We start from the raw sequence: 15,276 nt of genomic DNA on the forward strand, positions 1-15,276 counted from the left end.
ATCCTCCCACCTCCGCCTCATCCTCCCCTCCCGCCTCAAGGGCCGCCCGCTCCCGCTCCCGTCCCTCCCGCTCCGCCTCGCCATGCTCTCCGCGGCCTCCGCCCTCCACGCCGTCTTCGCCCCGCGCGCCGCCACCTTCGCCTACCGCGCCCGCCACGCCGCCGTCCGCTACCTCCGCTCCATCCCCAACGCCACCTGGTTCTTCCGCGTCGCCATCCCGCGCCAGCCCTTCGCCCCCCGCCACGTCCGTCGCCTTCTCGACGCCATCTCCGGGAAGGTCGACGACCCGGGCTTCCTGGACTATCTGCGCGAGCTGTTCCTTTCCGATGCGATAGCCTTCGAGCTCGGCGGCTCCGACCTCTGCCGCGGGCTCCCTCAAGAGTCCGAGCTCACCAGCACGCTGCTCAACATATTCTTTGATCCTGTGGATAGAGAGGTGATGGCCATCCGGGAGGAGGTGCACAAGAAGAATCCTAGAGTCAAGGATGAGAGCGTCCGGCATACGCCTGTGAGAGTGTATGCGGTCCGGTATCTCGACGAGACGATGGTTGTGACGTCCGGGTCGAAGATGCTCACACTTGAGGTCAGGGATAGGATCCTCACAGTGTTGGAGAGGGACTTGGAGGTGAAGGTTGACAGGTTTGGTAGCTCACTCCACAGTGCAGTGTCAGAGAAGATGGAATTCCTGGGGATGGAGTTCCAAGCTGTGCCGCCATCAGTCTTACACCCTCCCATGTCTGAGAAGGCCAAGAGGGCAAGAAAGATGTATCTGAAGAGGAAGGCAGCAGAGGCACAGGAGCTGAAGAATGCCCGGGAGACACGGAGGAAGAAGCTTGGGTTGAAGATACTGAACCACCTGTTCAAGAAGGTGAGGCGTGGGCATGAGTTCGAGTTTGGCTTCCGAATTGAGGATGAAGTGTGCCAGGAGTTCAAGGGTTGGGCAGAGGAGACAGTGGTCGAATACTTCAAGTCACAGGAGCATCGCCGTTATTGGCACCGATTGTTCACATCCGGTGACTTCTTGTCACTGAATAGGGTTAGGGATCAGTTGCCACCAGCATTGGTGGACTCCTATGATCAATTACAGGAAACATTTGACAGGTTCTTGATGCCGAGGAGGGGCCATGACATGACTGAGGACGAGGAGATGCTAGCAGAGGAGGAGGACGAGAGACAATACGAGAAGAGGATTGTTGAGGACTTGACAGAGTTGAAGATGATGGTCAATTGAGCTTGTAAGAAAGGCGGTAAAGTTGGCTGGATTCACAAATTCCATGGGACGGCCACGGCCAATAAAACTACTCATCTGTCTGGATGATGCAGATATCATCAAATGGTATGCTGGTGTGGGGAGGAGGTGGCTAGATTTCTTCTTCTGCTGTCGGAATTTCAAGATGGTCAAGATTGTTGTGAGTTATCACTTGAGGTTCTCCTGCTTCTTGACATTGGCGGAGAAGCATGAGTGCAGCAAGAGGCAAGCAATTAGCCATTATACAAAGGATTTGAAGGTGACAAATGAGAATGGAGTGGCAGAAGTGTACTTCCCAACAGAGAGGGAGATCAAGATGATGGGTGATAAGAATCTCTCTGATCCAAAGCCTGTGGATGGAGCCTTGACAATGATCTTGGTCAGATTGGCAGTCGATGACACCTCCCTGCCGTGCCTGGCACATTTTTGTGCTGGAACAGAAACTGCCCTTTACCGAATACGTCTTCTGCAGAATCGCCTAAATGTAGACCCTTTGAGTGAAAAGAAGTGGGTCCAAGGGCTAAGTGCCATTCATGAGAGTCTGAACAAGAAATGTCTCCCACTGTGCTCCATGCATGCAAGCGATCTACTTCTTGGCAAGATTACTCTCCAAGATATTGATTGTACTCAGTTTGTTGATGTGGTGTGAAATGAAAAAAAAACCCTCCACGTTACCTTGTTCAAAACACACAGCTCACATAAAGATGCAATACTGCAGTGCTTGCCAAATGTATTTAGTGTTGATTGCATTTGGTGGAGTTAGATCAGCATTGTACATATCCTGGATATCCATGCTGTCATTGGGCAGAACAAATATGGATTAATATTTTTTCCAGAGGTATGTGTTCCTCATTCATGACTGTCCTGACCGGGAAGTGCTACATGTCACAACATCATTAGCTGAATCTTTGATTCTTTTGTCTATTTTCTGTTCAGGAGTCATGTGGCATGCTAGTTACCACTGCATGTGCAAACTAACTTCATATCAATGTTACTCAGGTATTTCTCTCTTTCAACAGCTGTGTTCAAATCAGATGCTAATTGTTTTCAACTCACTGTACATTTTTTGTATAGATACGTTTGTTTTGAGCGTAAGTACACAGCAATACAACTAGTATGCGACCAGGTGATGCTAGAAACTGATTCAATCTCATTGGAGCAAGCCGTCAATTCTGAAGCCTATGATTTATCTGCTCTAGGTGCTGTGTTTAGGGAAATAAAGTTTCGGCTTAGATGTATCTGGGGTATGTATAAAACACTGTCCAAGATCTTGTAATCAAGCAGCGCACACATTAGCTGCGTATGGTAGGGGCTTAAGTATTGGGTCTTGTGTAATATGGCTTGGTCAATTCCCAAACTTTGTATCAGATGCTGTAGCTGGTGACTTGCCCAGCAACACCATGTAATGGAATGCAACTGTGTTCCTTTCAAAAAAAATTAAAAAAAAATTCACGCTACGAAATATTTGGCTAGCTAAAATTTCGGCCAAGGTTTTGCTCGCCTTTGATTGGCCAATGTTGACAAGAAAATGGAGTAGAGTCAGGCAAGTTGGTATGGGTGTGCCAATTTTTGTTTCTGGCCATGACCAAAAATTGGTAGGGCTGGTTGTGGATACCAACCAAACATACCAATATACCTTCCTAGAGGTAGCGGAACATATGCCACCTGAGAAAGATTTATTAGTTATCATATCTGTTATTATGAAGTATACCAGATGCTTCCCATGTCTGTGATTACATTAAATAAATTCTGGGAATAGATTCTGCAATAGTTACCTTTGTGTTGTGGTAAGTGCGAATATATCTAGCATACTTTTGCTCTTATATAGAGAAAAAGCTTTGGATAGTGAGAATATGAGCGGGTACATTTCTAGTTATACTAGAAAGCTCTCAAGCTGGAGAATGATTACCTAATTGCGTGTTTTTTGGTGAGGACAGGAGGAGAGGACTGCAGCCACTTCCCTTGCTATGCGATGGTTGATTCACTAAAATTTGAGGCAGTTCTGGTAAATCAATCAACTTGTCTGAGACTGAAATATTTGTAAAATCTTGCTTGATTATCTCAATTCAAAAAACTTTGGTTATCACAGGTTTTGCATTTATGAAGGAAAGGAGCCGATCGAGTTTTTTACTATATTTCAGAACTTGGTTATATTCAAGGTCAGGCTTTTACTAACTCATTCTGTTAAGCTTCACTGCCAAATATATCATTTTACTGTGACAATGTATGCACCCTTACATTGTGAAAAATATCAATAATGCAGGGTGGTGCTAGTACTGGTTATAACAAATATGTCTTGGAAAATGGCACTGAGGATGATACATATTCGGAAAACCGGGTTGCACTTTTCCAGCTTCAAGTTTAGTACCAGAAAATATGCAAGCAATTCAAGTTGACACGGTACATTCTGTTTCAATCTATCTTCACTGGGCATGGCATGGCATTATGTTCGTGTTATGGCACTTTCTCTTAGCTCCTATATTTATGCCACATGTTGTAAGTTTGATATTGTACTTCTTACCAGGCAGCACCATTGCTGAACTCTTATTATTGTTACATACTACACGATGGAGACACGGTAATTACTTGGGTTGGGAACCTAAGCTCGTCAATGGACCACGGGCTTGCTGTGAGGCAGGTAGATGTGCTCAAGGTATGGCTTATGAGGAATGCTCCTCAAGACCATCATGTCATGGGAATGTGTTTCATCGTTCAAATGAGCTGCTATGCTGCCACATCACCTTCATTGACTTAATATGATAGTTAATTTATCTGAATTTGTTTCTATTTCCCAATCTTATATACTCCCTCCGTCCCATAATGTAAGACGTTTTTTGACACTAGTAGTTTTTTGACACTATACTAGTGTTAAAAAACGTCTTACATTATGAGACGGAGGGAGTAGTTTTCATGTAAGACAGTTATGGACAGTTAGTCACTACAAGCATCTGTACCATGTTGTGGACATGTTTACATTTTCTTGTTTTTTTGGTGAAAATTGACAATTCTGATCTTGCCATGAAACTTCAGCCAAAAACAACCCCTTCCTGAAACTTCAGCCAAATCTGACCCTTTATAGGTCAGTGCTAGCCACCCTGGCATTGAGGCAGCACAGCCCTAGCACTACTTAGCACCGTGGTCAATTGTGATGAGGTGCCCATCGTTGCTGGTGGCCGGGACGGTTGACCTTTCTACGTGTATAAGTTCAGCACCATTGAGCGTGCCTTGCCATACCCGACCTAAACGCCAAGGATCCTAGCCCTTACCCTGACCGCTGCTGGCGGGCCACCCTTCCACTCATGCAGCCCCCATGCGCAGCCGAGAGAATATCCAGTGGAGACCAAGTTTCGGTGGAAACAAGTGAAATCAATTGAAAAGCATCGTTCTAATGTTTCCAAATTTCTTTAAAAAATACAGTGTAACATGCTACACGAACATTGTGAAATTACTGAAAAAGGCTTTCGCCCCGCTTTATATATAAAGCAAACCACCAGAGCCACAAGATCCAACATAGGTTCACACCACACACGCACACTGGTAGAACATTGTGAAATTTCAAAATCAAATTTGATTTCACTTGTGAGTATCAGTCTCTGAATGCGGAGACAGTTAACTGAAGAGTGTTGAAGTGTAGCAGCGATTGAAGTTCAGATAACGAATGGCTGATGAAGGCGGGGTGATAAGTCAGGATCAACGATTCTAGTTTGAGCTCCAGTTACCACTGAGTGATTTACCTTCTCGTTTAATTATCAAAGAGCTACTGACAGCTTCTTATTACTCGCTGTAACTCGAACCCTCTTTATATGTTGATCAGCTGGAAATGAGAAGAGAGAAAACTATCAATTTAGATTATCATAGCATAGCGTAGTTACTCTCTTCAATCCGTTGTGATCTCAACTACCCACGAACCCTACTTCCAGCGACCAAAATTCCCCCAAATTCGTCCAAATCCGCGAGCGAGGCGTGACAAAGGTAGCCAGAGCAAGTGTTCCTTGGCGGCGATTCGGGCTGGGAGGTGCGGTGGTTCTCTGATCTGGTAAAATCCAACCCCTCCTCTCCCCAATTTTGTTGGCGTCAGTGGTGTGATCTGGTGGCGTTCGATGGCGGTAGAAAATTCGGGTACAGAGTGAGTGTCTAGAACAGGTTGCGGGTAAACCTTTTGCTCGTGATGAAATCCTTGGCTCTATCTTACTCCGTGTGCCATAGGAGGCGATTGTGTGGTGGCAGCAGGATCTGATCTTGATTCGGGTTTCTGGAAATCTTCCAGTGTAAAATTCTACTTCAAGTCTCAGATCAGGAGATGGGGCAGACGTGCAACCAAGCTGCGGCGGCAGGCAGCTACAGAGAAACTGGAAGCCGATCTCGAAGTAATGAAGGAGGATATTTCTGGCTTCAGGAAGCGGCAGCAGACAGCAAGGATATTCGTGCACAGATGATTACTGTTGACACTCTTGATTCTTTGATGCAGAAGTACCTAGGCACACAAAATTCACACTCTGAACCCTCTGTGCTGGAACAGAAGGTACATCCCAAACAAAATCTGCTAGAGTTACTGTATCAGTTCCGGAGAAAGTTCAGTTAACAACAACTACCGTTGTAACTAGTTTTCCTCCTGCATGTTCCACCACCTTACAGTATGCCACCAACTTTACCCATGTCACAAATGCATCAGGCTAGTATGATTGATGGTGTTACCTTCTCTGTCAGAACGGCTCAAGGTGGGTTCCCTGGTATTCATACTATTCGGCCCAACGGATTACATGTGCCAGGCCATTTTCAAATTCCACCTATTGTACAGCCAAAATCTATACGTCTTTTGATAATTTCGAACAACAATCTGCTCCTATGGTTTGGCCTCCTAATACTGTTCCACAACTGGCTTGTAATTCAAATAAGCCTCCTGTACCTCCACATCATTTTAATCATGTCACTGGACAGTTTATTCCTCCACCACCTGTCACTGTTGGAGTTCAACAGCAACCACCTATGTTTAGTAATCCTGGCATAGAAATTGACAGAAATGAGAGAGACACCAGCTAGGGGGTATTTCTTAGTATGCTGATGCTGTTTTAAAAGGACCCAGGTTGGAAATACCTTTATTTGCTGGCGATGATCCCATTGGATGGTTGCAACAATGTGAGAAATTCTGTGACATGTCTGGTACCCCATATGAACAATGGGTTAACATTGCAACTGGACATTTTCATTGCGGAGCAAATGTGTGGTTAAAGAATATATGTGTCCCATGGCAAATGATAAAAAAAGCCATGCAGGAGAGCTGCATGTGATATATTAAAGAGGCAGAAGCCGGGGAAAGCACCCCAAAGTACAAACGTTTACATGACCAGAGTACGACCTCAGCCTCAGAATCGGAGAAAAGAACCCCGAAGTACAAACGTGTACATGATCAGAGTATGACCACAGCCTCAAAACCAAACCCCAGATCACTAGCCTACCCACGAGAGTAGGGACCCCAGTAAGGAGGAGAGAAATTATGGAATGGACCTAAACCAAAAACTAATCTCCTCCTTGACCTGGCTGATGAACACATTCTATTGGAGTGAAAATTTTCTCAAACACACGACCGTTTCTCTGTCTCCAGATTGCCCAAACAGTCAAAACGCAGAGGCAGCTGAATTTCTTCTTGTCTTTCCCCTGATACATGTTCAAAGCAGCCCTCCACCAGTCCACCACACTCATATCCATCGTGGGGATGGAGGCCTGTAGGTTTGCCCATTGAAGAGGCATGTTCCAAATTATGTTGACGACCGCACATTTCATAAAGAGATGGTCGGAATTCTCTTGCGAAGAGTTGCACCGCGCATTTCATTTGTCCTTCAAGAAAAGACAACTTTTACCATTAGCAGTCGTGACCTTTGTGGTAGCATTGAAAATAGCCGTGGCTCGCTCATCAACCTCGGAGCCAATTTTAAACCTCATTTGCCTATTGGCAGTTCTGGCTGTCCAAACTCTTCGCGCCAACAGAGTCATATGCATAATGTCCAGGTTGAGAATGCCAAGCCCACCCAATGATTTTGGCCGACATGTGACCCAGTTAACAAGACAATGTCCCCCAGCGACCGAATCTGTACCTTTCCAGAGAAAGGCACGGCGAATTTTGTCGATGGCCTTGAAAAACCAAGGCGGTGCCTCGAAGAACATCAACTGAAAGACAGGGATGGCAGTTAGCACTGCTTGCACCAGAGTATTGCACCTTGGGTAAGAAAATAAGTTCTCCAATTGGCAAGCTTGTTCCGTACGATGTCAATTACTGCTCTCAGGTCTGCTTTTCTAATCTTTCTAAAATGAAGAGGGAGACCAAGATATCTGATGGGGAAGTGCTTAACTTGACAGCACAGAATATTGCAAATGTCCTGCGCCAAGTCGCCTTGCGTCAAGATGGGAGAGATAGAACTTTTGCTCAGGTTGCAACATAGGCCAGTGGCGCCCCCAAATATGCCCAGCAGTTCCTTCACCACATGGGCCTCATTGACGGAAGCCTTAAGAAAGAGAATGACATCATCCGCGTGAAGGGACATACGATGAGGGATGTGCAGCAGCTTGCAGAGGAGGCCCTCTCCTTGGCAAATGATCAGTTGGCAAGATTTCTGTAATATGATTGCAGATAGATTTACTCAAGCAAATGCACATGAAGCTGCGGAGTTATTGAAGAATATACAGCAGCAAACAACTGTACTCACTTATATTGATCAATTTGAGGAATGTGTCTAGTTGGCCAGAAGAGATCATTCCTATTTATAGGAGTCTTTTCTTATGAGTTGTTTCATAGGAGGACTACAAGCAGATATAAAGCATGATGTCAGTGGACAAAGACCTAGGGGAATATTAGAGGCTTATTGGTATGCCAAAGTTTCTGGAAACTCAGCCGCAGCAAAAAAGGCATTCTATCAGTCCAACTCGAGACCCAGGCTACATTTTCAACAGCAATATAAACATCATATTAATAGGAACAACAATATTTCAGCTGTAGAAAAAAGGAACGTGTAACAATGGGGACAGACCAACTAGACAATGCTGGTACTGTAAAGAGCCTTGGAACATGGAGCACAGGTGTTGACAAGGGAGAATACTACACATTATGCAGGAATTAGATGACAACCCAACTAAATCTACATAAACTGAAGCATCTCCTACAGCAGATGCTGTTTTTCATACAGCTCCTAACACCCCTGAGCATCCTAAACAGAAAGCAGAGGCGATGTTGTTATCCGCTCATGCTGTAGAATGTACTGCAAGCCCTGCTACATTTTCCTTGCTTTTAATCATTGGTGGTTATAAAGCAGAGGCATTAGTGGATAGTGACAGCTCCAACACATTCATGAGTTACAATTTTGCTATATCTGCTAACTGTCAATTCAACCCTACCAAAACCAGAACTGTGTCAGTAGCGGGAGGAGGGCAACTCAAATCTACTGCCACAGTACCTCTTACTGCTTATTATATACAAGGGCATAAATTCTCTTCTTTTCAAGTCAGTAGATTGAATATACAAAGGCAGTCCTATTGGTTTAGACCTACCACTAAGAACCTTGACTGTTACAAAGAATGGCAGAGTCATTACCTTAACTGACCATACTGTTCCTCATAAGTCATATGTACTGCAACCTGCTGCAATGAGAACAATACTTCAGAAAGCTCTCCTGGGATACATAATTCAGTTCAATGCTCTCATTGACAATGCTTACAATTCTGAAACTGAAGTTCCAGCAAACATTGCAGAAAGTTTGCAACAGTTCATAGATGTGTTCCAGGAGCATACTTCATTAACTACATATTGCTAAATTCTATTACCGTCAAAAACAAATTTCCGATGCCTGTCATTGAAGATCTGTTAGATAAGCTACATGGAGCTGTGATCTTCACAAATTGGACCTCCGATCTGGTTATCACCAAATAAAGATGAACACTGCTGATATTCCTAAAACAGCCTTCCAGACTCAGATGGGACACCTTGAGTTTGTGGTTATGCCTTTTGGATTAACCAACACACCAGCAACCTTTCAAAATCTTATGAACACATATTTCAGCCATATCTCAGGAAATTCATCCTAGTGTTCTTCGATGACATTTTGGTCTATAGCCAAGATTTGAAATCTCATGCTGAACGTTATTTGGCTATTGCTTTACAAGTGCTCAGGCAGAACAAACTTTTGGTTAAAAGATCTAAATGTGAGTTTGCAACACAAGTTGAATATCTGGGCCATTATCATATCTGCTGCTGTACTTGCAACTAATCCTAAGAAAATAGAGGATATCTTGAAGTGGCGTACACCATCCACTGTTTCTCAACTCAGAGGATTCCTGGGAATGACAGGGTATTATTGAAGATTTGTGAAGAATTGTGGTTTAATTTGTAGGCCTCTGCATGACTTAATCTGCACAAACAACAGCATTTGAGCAACTGAAGAAAATTATGACAACTTGCCCTGTCCTGGCTTTACCTGACTTCTCGAAACCCTTCATTCTGGAAATTGATGCTTGTGGCACAGGGATTGGGGCAGTTCTCATGCAAGACGGGAGGGCCATTGCTTATTCCAGTAAAAGCTTAGGTCCAACTGCAGCTGCTCAGTCCATTTACGAGAAAGAAGCTATGACAATATTCGAAGCTTTAAAAAAGTGGAGACATTATCTCTTAGGACATTCTTTTGTCATTAAAACAGATCAGAAAAGCTTGAAGTACATGACCACTCAAAGACTAACCAATGGGATACAACATAAACTGCTCCTCAAGTCGCTGGAGTTTGTTTATACTATAGAATACAAGAAAGGCAAGGAAAATGTGGTGGCTGATGCTATCTAGAAGAGATGCTCAGTGTCATGCAATTACTACTTGTGTTCCTCAGTGGCCAGATGATGTCAAGCTCGGTTATAGAGAAGACACTGAGGTTTCAAACTTCTTAAGAAAATAGCTGCAGATATTGGGGAGCAACCACATTATACTCTCAGAGATGGGTTAATAAAAAATGGTAACAGAATATAATATATGTAGGAGCTGGAAATTCGATGAGACAAACAATACTACAGAATTTCCATCAATCTGCTATGGGAGGCCATTCTGGAACTAAAGCTTCTGTTGGCCATTTGTGAAGAAATCAATGGAGCAGTTTGTAGCAGAATGCCCTGTGTGTCAAATTACAAAAAATGAGCGCCAACATCCTGCTGGATTGTTACAACCTTTGCCCATACCTGGTGTTCCTTGGGAATGTATTAGCATGGATTTTATTGAAGCTCCGCCTAATTCTAATGGGGAGGTGATTTTTGGTGGTGGTGGAATGGTTAACGAAGTATGCACATTTCATAGCCCTGTCCCACCCATATACAGTAGAGAAAGTAGTGCAAATTCTCATGGACAATATTTTTAAATTGCATGGATATCCATTGGAGATTGTCTCAGATAGAGATCGAATTTTCATTAGTAATCTCTACCAGCAGATTTTTGCAGCATTGAAGATTACTCTGAACAGCACATGGTCAAATGGAACGTGTTAATCAATGCTTGGAGCATACTTATGCAGTATGGTATTTCAAGAACCTAAACAATGGACAAAATGGCTCTCCCATGCAGAATGGTGGTATAACACTTCTTATCACTCTTCTCTGAAGAGAACACCATTTGAAGCTCTTTACTGTTATCCTCCACCACTGATTTGTGAGTCTGCTCTCCCAAGCAATATCTGTCCAAGTGCTTCCCTCAGTGTTCAAGAAACACAACACATGCTACAAGAGCTCAAAGCACATTTGCACAAGGCTGAAAAGAGAATGAAACAGTTCCCGGATCACAGACGGACTGAACGATCTTTTGATGTGGGAACAATGGTGTACATTAAGATTCAGCCTTCGTCAGAATGCATTCGGGCTGAGAGGATCTTTGAAACTCAGATCTAAATACTACGGTCCATACAAAGTGCTGGCACGTGTGGGACAAGTTTCATACAAGTTGCAGCTACCTAACACAGCTGGGATACATCCGGTGTTTCACATCAGCCAACTAAAAGAACATGTAGGCAAACATGCAGCGCCACTACCTCATGTTCCTTTAGACCTGATGGGAAGATCAAGACGGCGCCGTTCGCAAGACTGGACACTCGTATCTAGACAAATCTAAGACAAGTAATATGGAATGGAGGGAGTAAGAAACAATCAGTCACATAATGGTTGATTCATTGGGTAAGTCTTGGACCTGAATATGCTACCTGGGAGGATGAATCTTTTTTGCAGTATTTGTTTCCAGCGTTTCAACCTTGAGGTTGGGGACAAGGTTGTACTCAGAGAGGCGGTATTGTCAGTCTCTGAATGCAGAGACAGTTAACTGAAGAGTGTTGAAGTGTAGCAGCGATGAAAGTTCAGATAACGAATGGCTGAGATGAAGGCGGGGAGATAAGTCGGGATGAACGGTGCTGGTCTGAGCTCCACTTACCGCTGACTGATTTACCTTGCCGTTTAATCATCAAAGAGCTACTGTGACAGCTCCTTATTACTCGCTGTAACTCAAACCTTCTTTATATGTCAATCGGCTGGAGATGAGAAGTAAGAGAGAAAACTATCAATTTAGTTTATCATAGCGTAGCCAAGTCTTTTCGGTCTGCTGCGATCTCAACTACCCACGAATCCTACTTCCAGCAACCAAAATTCCCCCAAATTCGTCCAAACCCACAAGCGGGGCGTGACAGTGAGCTACAAAAAAACAAATTCAGCATCAATTTCAATAATTTCACAATTTCACATGTTTCACTTTTTTGGTTGTTGAAAGCTATTTTTTCATAGCTCCCAAGTGAAATCGAGTTTGAAACTGAAATTTACATGCTTGTAGAATGCACCTCTCCAAGACAATATTTTTTTTCTTATGTTTTGGAACATTTGAAAGATGATTTTCACCAGTTTCTACAAACTGTTTCCATCCAATGCTCCCCTCAAACTGGCACCTTGAGTCCGCACTGTACTGAGCAATTTTTTCATCGATTTTTGCTTCCTCTATGCCTGACATATCTGCGCTTAACTTATTGGTGGTGCAGTTAATATTCACCGCCTGACATATCTGCTTTGTAATTATATCTGGCCAGCATAGGCTAGAGAATTTTTGGCAGTTAATTACCACCAATATTAACTGCAACACCAAAAAGAGATCAAGAAAGTGACTCTCATTTTCTCTTATTGGAAGCAAGTACGAGTACCCCAGCCAGAAGATTGTGAGAGATCAAGAAAGTGACTCTCATTTGTTCTCTGGTACCTTTTCAAAAGGCAAAAAGAGTTCAATATTTTCGTAGTTCTACTTGATCTGGGCTGAGAATTTGTGTGTTAATGGCGTCCTGAGGATTGAATTTGTGCAGTTAATTACCGTTGTGAGAGATTGATGTCCAGTTAGTACTTTCTGTACTTCGTGGTGTGCATTGTTTTTAGCAGGGTAATAGTGTAGCTGGTAACAAATACGCCCTCCGTTCCTAAATATAAGTCTTTTTAGAGATTCCAATAAGGGACTACATACGGAGCAAAATAAGTGAATCCACACTCTAAAATATGTCTATATACATCCGTATGTAGTTTATAGTGGAATCTCTAAAAAGATTTAGGAACGGAGGGAGTATACTTTTACGATTGAATTTGTGTGTTAGTTGTTTAGTCCTTGGAGACATTTTTTTAGCTGTATTGACAGATAAATTTTCACATGGAAAGCAGGTGTGGAGAACACTAGGTCCTGCCGCTACGAGTGCCCTGCTCTAATAAGTTTGCTTAGATCAGAGGAGAGTGGGTTGTACAACGATCAGCATCGGGAGAACACAATCATTCATTGTCTCTGAACTTTGGAGAGACGATGCACTGGCCATCTCACAAGCATATACTAGATGTGTACAGCAGAGATCTTATCAAACAGTTGAGGTAGAACAACGTCAACCTGCAAAAGTGTTCTGCATTGCGGGGAGCTCCGTAGGATCAATGGAGAATGTGCCTTTTACAAACCTGCAGCTGCAAAGTTTTGTGTGGGAAGCTCAGTCGAGAGCAGGCAAATGACGACGTAAGGAAGAAGATGGATGTGTTTGCAGAATTAGGAGCTAAGAGCATCTCCAGCAGGGACCCTGGCCCGCCTCCGCCCCTCAGTACTGATCCTCCCGCCCCCGAGAGCTTGTCAGAGGGCCCTCCAACCGCGCCACTACTCGTCGTGCTGCCGAGCTCACTCAGCCATGCCGACCTTGGCTTCGACGAGGTCCTCGGAGATGCCATCGCCTCGATGTCTGGCTGCCGAGGCTTCACCCACCTCCCTGCTAGCAGACGAGGAGCCCAAAAGGTAAATGATTGAGTGCTCTGTTTTTGTGCCGTCCTGCTTGTTGATGCACATTCTTAATTTAATTTAGCATCCCTTGATCTTGGAGTGTTCTTCATCATGGGTTGGCGAGCTCAAGTGATGGGCTGTATTAGCTGTTTTCCGTATTAGTTCAGGAGAATTAAATTATCTCTAGAGGATGATTATTAACCTATGGACCAAATATAGGCTGTAGTGAAAGGCTTACATACTGGTTCAGGGTACTGAATTATCTCTGAAGGATGATTAGCATGGTAGTATGAATATGGAGCATTGGGTTCTGTTGCATTTGCCACCGTCAAGGCCACAAGAGAACTAAGTGTCCGGATAGAGCTGATGTTCCAAAACAACCTCGCAAGCCTGTGAGGCGCAAGAACTGTGGGATCGAGGGGCACAGGAACAATTGCAACAAGTTGTTGGAACTCAGATTAGCAGATGTCATGTAGGACTCAATCGATCACACTCGTACGAAGAGCAGTTGAGGTGTTAAGGCGCCGCATGTGTTAACAAAGAATGCTAATTGTGTGCTACGCATTGTGTTACTTGCTGTAACATTTGTAGTTGAGTTTTTTTTACTTACCTGTTGTTTTCTGGTTATCTAATTGTTTTCTCTCTTCTGTGTTGGTTCGAACAGTCTTCTTGGGAAGAACTAAGTTTTATGAGATGCCAAGCCTGGGCACAGGGCCATTGATGTTAATTAAGTGGTTGTCTACAAGGTCAGTTAAAATGTAACTTGCCGTGCTGCAGAGGTCATTTAATAATTAAATTTTTTAGGGGTATTTAATAATTAAGCAGTGAGCCTTTGTTGCTTGCTTGTTGACAGTGGTTCAGGATTTCGTCGTTTACGGATCGTATCGTCAGTAAACATGTGGGCGGGGATGGTTTTGACGGCAAACGGTGCACTAACTACTGACAAATGTAGGCCATGTGGACAGAAAATATGTGAAATACAACTCACTATACATCCTGCTGTACTTGGGAAAGCGTGAATCTAGAAGAGAAGGGACGAGTGGGATAAAGAGCGTGTGTGAGCACGAGCTCAGACTGGCACTTTCGCACATCAGCTCCTTGTACAAATTTATTTACTGTCTGGAAAATGGCCTTGTTACCATTAATTTAGCAGAATAGGAACCCATTGCAGAGATATTTCTTGGGGCGGTATCTTCTTCAACCTTGTAGGTGTAAAGCAACCGCTGAAGGTTGAATGTCCCGAGCATGACCTCCTGATTCTCCATGTACTCCCTCGGTTCCTAAATATTTGACTTTCTAGAGGTTTCAACAAGTGACTACATACGAAGTAAAATGAGTGAATCTATACTGTAAAATATGTCTACATACATCTGTATGTGGTAGTCCATTTGAAATCTCTTAAAAAGACAAATATTTAGGAACGAAGAGAGTGCATAAATGATCTGTCTCTAGCTGCACACCGTGCTGATACGGCCTTCTGGAAAGGTTTCAAACAATGCATTCCTCTAGTTATGAACTCCACCCGCTGCTCGCTTGGCTCTGGGGCTCTGGTTTCCTTCTGGCATGATTGTTGGCTTGACTCCGGCCGTTTGAAGTTCTTGCTGCCCGTCCTATACTCCTTTGCGAGGGACCCGTGCTGTTCCGTTGCTTCACAGTTCGCCCAAAATGGCTGGGAGGTCCAGCTTCATCCGAACCTCTCGAGGGCCGCGTGCTCTGAGTTCCAAACTTTGCATGAGGTCCT

General features: G+C 43.9%; 1 pseudogene; it reads left to right on the forward strand.

Moving 5' to 3' along the window:
* Positions 1-15,031, forward strand: part of LOC123160826 (nuclear intron maturase 3, mitochondrial-like) — a 15,455-nt pseudogene extending 424 nt beyond the window's left edge.
* The last annotated feature ends 245 nt before the right edge of the window (positions 15,032-15,276 follow it).

Source organism: Triticum aestivum, chromosome 1D, assembly GCF_018294505.1.
Source record: "Triticum aestivum cultivar Chinese Spring chromosome 1D, IWGSC CS RefSeq v2.1, whole genome shotgun sequence".
Classification (NCBI taxonomy): domain Eukaryota; kingdom Viridiplantae; phylum Streptophyta; class Magnoliopsida; order Poales; family Poaceae; genus Triticum; species Triticum aestivum.